Genomic DNA, 11,640 nt, shown 5'->3' on the forward strand with positions numbered 1-11,640 from the left:
AGCTATTCCCGACGATTCACGAACAATTGTGTGTAGATAACATGTATATATATATATATATATATATATATATATATATATATATATATATATATATATATATATATATATATATATAATATAAATATATATTATAAATTTAAATAATAAAAACATAATATAATTATTTGGATTTAAATATGTAAAATAAAATACAAAGTAATTAGGTGCAATTTAAAATGAGAATAAATATAAATATATGTGATTTCAATATATAATTATTACTAGATTTATATGTATGAATGATAAATATTCAATATATTTGTCATGTTATATATTACACAATCAATAACTTGTAATATTAATATGTTAAATTGGAAGTAAAATATAATTGATATGGTAATATTACTATTATTCTCATTATTACTATAAATATTAATATGAATATCAATATTATTAATATCGTTATTCTAAATATAAAAATGGAGTACATGTAACTTGTTATTTTTTTTTTATCACTTGTATTATTAGATATAATTATCATTAAGAATTATTAGTATTGTTATAAAACTTATAGATATTATTATAATCAATTATATTACAAAAATCATTTTTCTTACCTTATATATTTGATAAAGATAATATTGATATTATTATTATTATTATTATTATTGATTCTATTAGAAATAGAAATTTAATTATTATTAATATAATTATAATTATTAATTATTAATTATTAATATTAAATATAATATGAATAAAATATAAAAGATAAAGGTACAATCTATTAAATATATCTGTCTCAGTATCTTTTTTTCAATTATCTCGTGATCCTTGTCTACCTAAACCACTCACCACCAACTCTTAGATCAGTTAATTGCATCAATCACATTCATTTTTTTTTTATCATTCCAAAACATAAACTCAATTAACCCTTAACCTAGCTGATCACACTCAAATTATTCTTTTATCAAAATAAATAAATCAAACCTCAGGCATCTTCCATCTCAAATACTCAAATTAATAATTCATGAATTTAAACACAAATGGTTATCGAATTCATGATCATTATCGAAGACCGAACATTTTCACATCTTTAAATTCGAAATTTCATCAACAAATTCACTGAATTGGAAGTCGTGTTCGTCATTGCTCAAAACTTTGAGTCGATTGATCCCCGGAACTGTTTGAAACGAATTGGCCAAATATAGAAGCGTATATCGGTTCATAAGCATACGGTGACCGTGTCTACAAATACCCAGATGTTAACTCTCACGATTTAATATGAATTTTGAAGTCAAATCTTCAAATTCACAAGTCAAACGGTTCTTCTATTTTCAAATTCAGCTACTGTGAAATTGTTTCTAGTTATGATTACGATTTTCGAGCATTAACTAGGTAATTCTAAGAATATTTCGTGAAGAAATCAATTAGTGAAAAACACTATAACTCAAATTTGATTTCAAACCTCTGAGGAACTCGATATCACTGTATCGATTCTGTGATTATTAAACCATGATAAATCCTTTTCATCGAAGTTTTTCTTTTGGTTTGAAGATTAGTTGGGCCGATTAGTGCAGAAATTGTTTATGCCTAAATTATTGTTGAGCATCAAATGATTGAGTTCCACAATCGTGATCCTTTTGTTCTGTGTTTCGATTAAAGTTTTTGAAGGAGAAGGGGGTTACAGAAAAAGAGTTATATAGATTTAATTTAGAAATTAAATACAGAAAGTAAGCAGCAGAACAGATGGTCGTGGGTGTTTGGTATGAATGAGAGGTCTCGGGTTCAAGCCCGGTTGGGGCCATCTTTTCTTTTTCAGCCTATTTTTAGAGGTAGTAATCTTGTTATTTTTATTATTATTATTATTATTATTATTATTATTATTATTATTATTATTATTATTATTATTATTATTATTATTATTATTATTATTATTATTATTATTATTTGTTGTTATTATTATTATGATAATTGTTGTTACTCCTAAAATGTTAGAAGTATTATTATTATTAATCACATTAAGAGTTATTAATAATATAATTATTAATATAAGTATTATGTATTTTTTTTAATTCAAAAGTATTATTTTCGTTACTATTATTATCAAACTTTTCGTTTCATTTAAAAACTACAGTTATTGTCATTATTATTAATAAAGTTATCATTATTATTAGTAAATCATTATTTTTATCAAAAACTATCTTTTCAAATATATAAATATTTTATACACAAATACACTCTTTACATATACTATAATTATAATAAAATTACATATAACTATACATATATCAAATTTATTAAGATTATTCATATAAATATTTACAGATGACAAACTATCGACTTTAAATGTAACACTAATTAATTACATATATAAATATGGACATATTAATATAACTACACAAATCAACTATACATAATATATAAATTAAAATATAATAAAAATATTTATTCGATTACTATTATATATTAATGAATATACAAATGATATAGGTTCGCGAATCCAAGGCCAACCCTATACTTGTTCAATGTCCTTATATGTATTTTTACTATAAAATACATTATGGTGAGTTCATTTGATTCCCTTTTACTCTTTACATTTTTGGGACTGAGAATACATGCGCTGTTTTTATAATTGTTTTATTAAATGCTTTTGAAATATATTTTGAACTACGAATACATGATATGCTTTTATAAATGTTGACGAGATAGACACAAGAAAAATATTTCTCGAATAAATTATTATGCAGACAGAAGTTCTGCGGATTATTGTTGAATTATGTGGATATGATAATTGCCACCGTTGATTTATATGGACATGATAATTACCACCATTGAATTATGTGGACATGATTATTGCCACCAATTGATATGAATGTTATGTATCAAGAGAATGATTTTATACACAGGTTATGTATATGTTATTTTTGTGCACGAGATATGTGTACGGTTACTAAGATTTATAAAAGATGATTTCGTACACGAGAAAGGTGTACTGTATTTAAAAGATATCGCATGTACATTACAGGTGGGTATAAGATTCAGGCCCATTTGTACCATGCAGGATTTAAATCTTGTGGTCTATAAAAATGATGAATTTTATTGTTTTAAGATAAACCTATGAACTCACCAACCTTTTGGTTGACACTTGAAAGCATGTTTATTCTCAGGTATGAAAGAAATATTCCGCTGTGCATTTGCTCATCTTAGAGATATTACTTGGAGTCATTCATGACATATTTCAAAAGACGTTGCATTCGAGTCATTGAGTTCATCAAGATTATTATTAAGTCAATTATAGTTAGATATATTATATTATGAAATGGTATGCATGCCGTCAACTTTCGATGTAATGAAAGATTGTCTTTTCAAAAACGAATGCAATATTTGTAAAATGTATCATATAGAGGTCAAGTACCTCGCGATGTAATCAACTGTTGTGAATCGTTTATAATCGATATGGACTTCGTCCGGATGGATTAGGACGGGTCTCTACCAATAATATGGTATAATTATTATCTTCATTATTATTATTATTAGTGGTATTATTGAAAGAAGTATTATTATTATTATTATTATTATTATTATTATTATTATTATTATTATTATTATTATTATTATTATTATTATTATTATTATTATTATTATTATTATTATTATTATTATTACTACTACTACTACTACTACTACTTTTACCATTAGGATTATTACTACAACTAAACTAGTATCATAATTATCATTAGCAGAAAAATTATTAGTTTTATAGTTATTATAAATATTAGTATTATTATTATCAAATATTATTTTTTAGTATTATTATCATTATTATTGTTTTTATTGTAAAAATAATACAACTTTTAATTTAGTATTACTATTATTATTTCTACCAAACAAATATTAAGTTATATGTATTATATTTATTAGATATATCAATTATCAATAAATTAGTTAATTAAAGTAGTTTAATAAGTATTTGATATATTAATATTAAGAGCTTACTTAAGTTAAAAATAGATATTAATTATTTACTAACGAGATAGAAAAATGAAAATATAAAATATATTATTAATATTAATGTATAAACTTAATTGATTACGATTATATGTGTTAATATATATACTTGATATAGGTTCGTGAATCTGAGGCCAACCCTGCATTGTTCAATGTCGTCATATGTATTTTTACTACAAAATACAGTATTGTGAGTTTCATTTGCTCCCTTTTAAATGCTTTTGCAATATATATTTTTGGGACTGAGAATACATGCGCTGCTTTTATAACTGTTTTACGAAATAGACACAAGTAATCGAAACTACATTCTATGGTTGAATTATTAAACCGAATATACCCCTTTTAGCTTGGTAGCCTAAGAATTAGGGAACATTACTAATTTTGAGAATTAGTGCACCCCTAATTGACGCGAATCTTAAAGATAGATCTATCGGGCCCAACAAGCCACATTCTGGAATTTAGAATGCTTTAGTACTTTGAAATTATCATGTCCGATGGGTGTCCCGGAATGATGGGGATATTCTATATGCATCTTGTTAATGTCGGTTACCGGGTGCTCAATCCATATGAATGATTTTTATCTCTATGTAGTTTGCGAAATGTCTGATATGAGAATGATGTTTATGAAATATGAAAATCGTGTGGTCTATTAAAATGATGGAAATGAATATTTATGATAAACTAATGAACTCACCAACCTTTTGGTTGACACTTTAAAGCATGTTTATTCTCATGTATGAAAGAAATTTTCTGCTATGCATTTGCTCATTTTAAAGATATTATTTGGAGTCATTCATGGCATATTTCAAAAGACGTTGCATTTGAGTCGTTGAGTTCATCAAGATTATTATTAAGTCAATTATAGTTGGATATATTATGAAATGGTATGCATGTCGTCAACTTTCGATGTAATGAAAGTTGGTCTTTTAAAAACGAATGCAATGTTTGTAAAATGTATCATATAGAGGTCAAGTACCTCGCGATGTAACCAAATGTAATGTATTTGTCCAGATGGATTAGGACGGGTCATTAGAGTCCGCATCTATATTTATTGCATTTAAAACAATTACAATTTACATTTTAGTTTAACATTTGTAATGACAATTCAATTCCGCTGCTTTAATACATTTGATTTTAATAAAAACGTCTTATTTAGAGTCGTTCTCGCTTTACACTTGTGTTTTGGTATTGGTTAGTCACAGATTACCCCCGGTCCCATTAAAGGGGTGTGACAATTTTAATGACATCATCATGGATAACTTATTTATTTTTATTTATTTTTAATTTTTAAGCTTGTGTATTCCTCATTTATGACATTGTTATTATACAGATTTATTAGAAGTATAAATAGATAGATAGATAAATTATTAAAGATGAGTTTATTATACTTTTCGTAATTTAGTTAATTTGAGGTCGTACAAATTAAAATAAAAAACACCACTGATTTTTTCTATGTTATTTTCCATAAATGTCTACACAAATAAACATAAAACTTTGCGCTTTTAACCTCTCAATATTTATTTATTCTTACGCTGCAATTTAAATTTTAGGTAGGGTTATTCTAAATTAATTTTCACTTCAATAAATAATAAATAAGAATAAAATAAACTTTCTTTATAAATTATAAATTATATATACTCTAAAAATTTATGCAGGGCAAATATATATATATATATATATATATATATATATATATATATATATATATATATATATATATATATATATATATATATATATATATATATATATATATATATATATATATATATATATATATATATATATATATATATTAAAAAGGTTTTCCTTAGGTGTCGTTTTTGTGATTAAATTGAATTAATTATTAATTATAATTTAATATATATGTATAGATATACATATATATGTATAGATTACAATTAATATATAAAATAAATCTGTAAATATCTAAGATATAAATAAATAAGATATTATTAACCCGTAAATCTCTAGAATCCGTAAATCTCTAAGTACATATAAATTTTCTCCGTACATATAGTTACATATTATTTTGTTACTATCCTACTAATTATTACATATAAATTAGCTCCGTCCCAAAATCTATAGGCCAGTATTCTATTTTGGGGTATCTCAAATTAATTGTCCACTTCTATAAATAGAAAAGAATAAGAAGATTAAGTTCTATTATGCCCTTAATTTATGTGGATCAGATTAAAGGAGAAAGAAAAAGTAAGGGTAACATTGAAAAGTAAACAAAATATAAACAGAAAGTACAATACTTTTATGATAATTTTTTAAACTGTGTGTTTTTTATCTAGAAACAATTAAATTGAGACGGATGGAGTAATTATTAATTTGGTTAATAAAGAGTAATTAATAATAAAATTATAACTAAATTAATGAATAACTAAGTTAGTTATTTACTAATTAATATTATTAATAAAAATGAACTTCTAAAATTTCTCAATACCGCGAGATCTTAAACTCAAAAGAATAATTGTTTGAAGAATTAATTAATTTTGCAAAATTATTTTATACACTGTACAACACACGAGCTCTAAAACCTATTACAGAAAAATTGCAAAGTGATTTTAAACTTTTTTTAACTACCGTGTAATGGACGAGTTTCATATACTAAGTATTTTATAAAGTGTTATCAATTTAGTAATTTTATCAATTATTATCATTTGATTGAAAATATTAGCTCTAAAATCGTAATTATTTGATAAACTCAAATAATTTTGCACGATTATTTACCCACCCGTACAATGCACGGGCTCTAAAAGCTAAAAGCTACTATATATATATATATATATATATATATATATATATATATATATATATATATATATATATATATATATAAACAATAAAAAAAAATTACGCCGTTAGTACATGTGATTTGTTAAGATTATCATTACAACACTTAAACTTTTTTTTTTTGCATAGTTGGTACTTAAGTTTTGTGTAACTTTCATAATTGGTACTCCTGACTAACTGTCGTTATGTTTTAACAGCTAAACCCTCACATGTGCCATACATGTGAGGGTATATTCGTTCGTTTTCTTATTTTAATCCATATATCAGTTTCGTTAATATCCAAAGTGAAAATTCTTCCGCATTATATTATTTCTCCACATAATCCATAAACCCATGTACAATAAAAGATAATATATCAATTTATATGTATGGAAAGACATATAAAAGAAGTTAATCGATGTATTGTAGTGCATTTTTTTTTTTTTTCTGAAGATAATGTATGGATTTTATTCTATATAGATATATAGTACAAATTGAGATCCAATGGTTGTGGAATTTTTTTTAATTTTATTTTAGAATTTGGGTTTCATGATTTTAAAGAAGATAAAAGGAAAGGAGAAAAAGGGTTAACGGATAAAAATGGTTGAAGGAGAAAATGGGTTAATAAAATTGGGCTGATATGACAAAAATACCCTCACTTATTCAAGGGTTAACCTTCACTTTTTGACGCACGTTGTGTTAAGGTACGAACCAACAAACGTATTAAAAATCTAGGTACCAACTATGCTAAAAATAAAGTTTAGGTGTTCTAATACAAATCTCAACAAACCACAAGTAACAACAGCGTGATTTTTACAAACAATAAATAATACTCCCTTCCGTCCCACTATAAGTGTCCACGTTTGACTTTCAAAGTCTTTTTATGTTAACTTTGTAAATATCTTTATATGTGTTATATAATATTTGATATATTTTATGTGAATGTATTGGGTCTTAAACGCGGTTTTATTAATATAATTTTAATCAAATAATATATAATACAAATAAAAATATTTACAGTCAAAATTGAAAAAAAAAATTTGAAAGTCAAACGTGTAAAGTAGTAAATTAAACAAAAATTACAGTGATAAATGGTTTTGTATCCCATCCATGGACATTGAGCGTTCCGGTATCCCAAATTACGTCCCAACATCATTTCAAACCCTAATAACCTTAAATCAGATCTCAAATTAAAATGTCTGATCACTTGCCATTCGAAATTCAGGCGGAAATCATCAAAAAGCTTCCGATAAAATCATTGATTCAACACAGATCTGTTTCAAAATCATGGAAGTCGTTGATCGATAGCTCGAAGTTTATTGCCGATCACAGAGTACGTCCCAATCAATCACATCATTTACTTGTAAGGTATAAAGATACTCCATCCGTCCCAAATCTATTGTTTCCAGACAAAAACGAAGTTTAAGAAAAAGTACTTCACATGTACCTTTTTGTTTACTTTCCAGTCAGTGGCGATTCTAGGATCAAAACCCAATGGGGTCCCAAAAACTTATTTGATAACTTTCTTGCACAAAGAATTTAATGTGTCGGGTCAAATCGACCGGGTCGGGTCGTGCCCAAAAAACAAACATAAAATTGAATAATACTCGCAAAATATAAGGTTGTTCTTATGCAGTAGCAATTAATGGCACATACAATAGCAATTTCACAGTAACAATTTTAAAGTACCAATGACCTATACAGTAGCAATTTTAAAATATTATTTTAGCCAATGACCTATACAGTAGCAATTTTACAATAGCAATTTTAAATTGCAATTTTATAACCTATTATCAATATGAATCGCATAATATTAACATTAGCTGTATAATTACAGTTTTCCCCGACTTTTAAGAATGAGTTAGGTAGTTATGAGTGATGAGATTGAGGATTCATATACAATAACTATTACAAATATATTTTTACCATTACACATACATTTATTTGCAACCATATAATGAATTCACTATAAGTATTCACAATAAAACATGTATATCTCAACATAATGTAAAGATTACACATAATTTCTCATAGTATATGATAGTAAATTTAACAAATTATATTCATTCTTAGATAAATATTACACATTCTTGTAGAAGAATTGTAAATTATGTCATGTTATATTACGTTTTTTTTTTTCATTATGTATTTGAAAATATTGTAAGACTATTAAATATTCAATGTATATCCATTAACCCGCTTAACCCACTGGATATGGATATAGATTGATGAACTAAATTTAAATAGATATGGATATTGATGAACAAAAACTAAATGGATATGGATATGACTTCACGCCCTCACCCAATTCATATCTGATCCATTGACATCCCTAAGATAAAGGATTGAATGTAGAACCATAAGAAATTGTGATGTAGAAGGAAGTAAAAAAAATTAGAATTGGAAGTGGACCAACGGTTTGTTTATTTTTATATATAATATATTCAATGGCTCATACTATAAAATCATATCATAAGTGGGTTAATTTCAAACAATTTAGTAGTCAAAACTATTAAACTATAATCTCTAAAAATTTATGGGGTCCCATTATTATATTTAGTGGTGTCCAGTACATAAAAAAATAAAAAATTTGTGATAAATTTCGAAAAACTAGTGGTGTCACTGGACCCTGTGGGGCTCCACCTAAAGTCGCCACTGTTTCCAGTCTTACCCTTTACTTTTTACCTATCATTTTGTCTTACATAAATAAAGTAGGGCACAAAAGACTTTTATCATATTATTCCTATCCATTTATGAAAGTGGACGATTAAATTGGGACGTCTTAAAATGGAATAATGGACTATAGATTTGGGACGGAGTACGAAAATATATCTCAATTGATGATAATGATGATAATTTTCCCCATATATCTCAATTGATGATAATGATGATAATTTTCCCCATATTAAATTATCAATTACTCGTCCTTTAACTGTTAACCTACTTCGTAATGCGTTAGTCCTCGGTTCATCCCACGGATTAGTGTGTTTATATGGTTTATATCTGCATCAAGACAATAGAAAAGAGATGGCTGTGTTGTGGAATCTTTCAATTCGGAAGTCGATTGGTATTGCTATTCATAATCATTTATATTTAGACGATGGACTTACAGTTGTTGGTTTTGGAGTTTGTCCTAACAATAGTGACCCTAAGCTTGTCAAGATCACCACACGTGTTCATAAAACGTCAGGAAACGATACTTTCACTTGGGAAGTCAAGGTTTATACTGTAAGCTCGGGGGTTTGGAGAAGTATTCCTATTGATTTCCCTTGTAAACTGATTTTCTTCACATGGGGTCAGACATTTGTAGATGGAGTTATTTATTGGCATGCTTTTGATAATATTGAAATGGATGATGGGTCTTGTAATATGATCATTTCATTTATTTGACAAGTGATGAATTTGGAGAAGTGTTACTACGAGATTGTTTAGTATGTTGTAATGGGAATTTGTGTTCGGCTAAGCTAATGGAGTCTCTTGTTGTGGTTAAAGGTTATTATGAGGCTGATAAACCGGTTTGTGATGTATGGATGCTGAGCCATGGTGTTCCAAAATCTTCTACTAAACTTTTCAATATTGTGGCTCCCAATGGTTCGGTGTATAGTGATGAAGTTATTATGGAAATTGATTATACAGATTCAACCTCAACCACACTTCAAGTTGTGGAACCCTACTCAAAACAAATCAATGATCTTGGGATTTTTAAAAATGCTGGTTCAGTGACTTCACTCAAAGTTAGCTCTTACACGGAAAACTAATTTTACTAAACCAGTCAGATTTTTTTCTCCACTGATGACCATGTTGGTTGCCACCCAACAAGGTACTACGATATATATGCTGATTAGTTTAGGTTTTTCCCTTTCAATATTCACAAGGATATTTACTTTCTGTTGCATGAAGCAATTTCATTGGTTCTCCGTATTCAATTCGGTCATTATTTGTTTTTAACTCGTTGTGTCAGTTTCCACGATTCTAGTAGTCTGGTAATGTCATTACGTATTCATGATTTAAAAGTTACTAGCTGTCTTATTACATTGTTATCTGATTTTTACTCAGTGAGTTAATTCTAACATGGATTTTGGTATTCACTCATTTTCTCTTAATAATTTCCATTTAACCAAAGCAGATAATTTAGTTCCTCTATAATGCCAGTGTTCGTTGTAGTAGTTCAGGTTAAAGGGTTATTCCTGTGCCCAAATTGCGTTTTCTGTAGTGATATATGTTCTTATCCTTTAGTATTGTGTTTGGTAGCTTTCAGTAACTTGTGTTCGTTGATTATAAAATAAATTTCCACATGTTACCATTTTCTTTTAGAAAATTTCAGAGTTATGTTCATCTCCATACCTAGTTTACTTCTGACAGTGTATCTCCCCGCCCAGTTATTAACCGAAGCTATGCTAACGAAGGTATCACGCTTATAGAGGATTGATGACATAAGAATTGATCACAAGAACACATATGTCGAATACAAGTCATGAGCAGGATATCCACAAACTCAAACAATGGCGCCCAAATGATAAAAGAAGACTACTACCAAAGTGTGATCCTAGTATTTAATAAGAAACCGTATCTGTTATACGAAGCTATGGTAATGGAGGAACATAGTAACGAAGGGATCACAGTTACCAATGGACAAAGACTCATCCTGAATTCACAAGATTACATAGGCTGAAGGAGAGAAGTAAGCAGGTTGACCAACTCGCTTCTACTAGAGTCCAAATGACAAAAGAGGAATGCTTCAGACTAGCTTTGTTTAACTGCAGGGGTCATAGTCGGCCAAAGGGAAAGTTCCCTTTGTCTTATCAGAGATTGCCTTGGAGACTGATCCCCACCTAGAGAACTGGTGAAGAAGCTGTCAAATAGCCCTAT

At 27.2% G+C, this 11,640-nt stretch overlaps 1 pseudogene; it reads left to right on the top strand.

Moving 5' to 3' along the window:
* The first annotated feature begins 7,966 nt into the window (after positions 1 to 7,966).
* On the top strand, positions 7,967 to 10,529 carry LOC139895191 (F-box/kelch-repeat protein At3g23880-like; annotated as a pseudogene).
* The last annotated feature ends 1,111 nt before the right edge of the window (positions 10,530 to 11,640 follow it).

This window comes from Rutidosis leptorrhynchoides, chromosome 1 (assembly GCF_046630445.1).
Source record: "Rutidosis leptorrhynchoides isolate AG116_Rl617_1_P2 chromosome 1, CSIRO_AGI_Rlap_v1, whole genome shotgun sequence".
NCBI classification, from domain to species: Eukaryota; Viridiplantae; Streptophyta; class Magnoliopsida; order Asterales; family Asteraceae; genus Rutidosis; species Rutidosis leptorrhynchoides.